Genomic DNA, 1,074 nt, shown 5'->3' on the forward strand with positions numbered 1-1,074 from the left:
ATCTCAGGCATGAGTTTCCCATTACTATATTACTTTTTAACATTGCCCCAATTGGCATGTGCTCATTTTGTTTGTGCTCTTCCAGCGATTACTGATTTTTCAAATTACTAAAAAAGAAAAAGAAAAAATAAGTATTGCTTTGGTTACATGCAGGGCCGGCTTCATAGGTGTGTGACTTATGCAGTCACACAGGGTCCTACATTCAGAAGGGCCCCATGCTTGTTTTAATGCTCTGCTGTAGCTGACTTGAAGTTCATAATAATTTTATCTTTTAAGCTGTGTCTTGTAAATGAAATCCAAAGGGACAATGGAGCACTGCATGAACAGATACATGCATATCGGTTGTTTCCTGCCACCCTATTTGGGTATAGCTTTCCTGATGCTGCATGAGCACAGGATTCCAGTGGACCCAGTATGGCTTCCAGAAAGTGTTGGTAGAATGTGCATGCATCAAGAAGTGAAATAAAAAATAGTAAAATTACTTTTTGCAGCATTTCCAGTGTTCTGGTAAGAAGAAAATACATATGCATATATGAGCTACAAAATACAAATTGTATAATTTCGGTGATTCCACAAGCAAGTTAATTGTTCTCATATTTGCATTTAAAATCGGCATTCCACAATAAAAAGATGAATAATAAAAATCATTCCAGTAATTTAGAATTTTCAATTTTTCTTAAAGAAACATTAAATAACAAAAAACACTGTAACAAGTTAAGAGAGAAATTGTGGAAGAAAAGAAAAAGCTTTACATTTTAGTATCTTTAAGGGACTTTTTCCCCCTGACTCTTGAACAAGGGGCCCCAGGTTTTCATTTTGCACTGGGCCTCACAAATTTTGTAACCAGTCCTAGTTAGTTACATGTTCTTTGTCTGCCTGGGGAATCCTCCTGCAGGAAGCATCTGTCTTCCATTCTGAAGTCATTAGTTCACTCTTGCAGCTGAGGTTTGGCTAGAGAAAGAACATCTTTATTTTGGCAAATGGGCAGAACTGGCAAACAGAAGTAGCAAAAGGAATAATCATGTTTTCTAAAATCTAGTATGGTAAAATGCTTAAGACTCAGATAAGTTTTTT

This window comes from Pteropus vampyrus, unplaced genomic scaffold (assembly GCF_000151845.1).
Source record: "Pteropus vampyrus isolate Shadow unplaced genomic scaffold, Pvam_2.0 Scaffold2, whole genome shotgun sequence".
Classification (NCBI taxonomy): domain Eukaryota; kingdom Metazoa; phylum Chordata; class Mammalia; order Chiroptera; family Pteropodidae; genus Pteropus; species Pteropus vampyrus.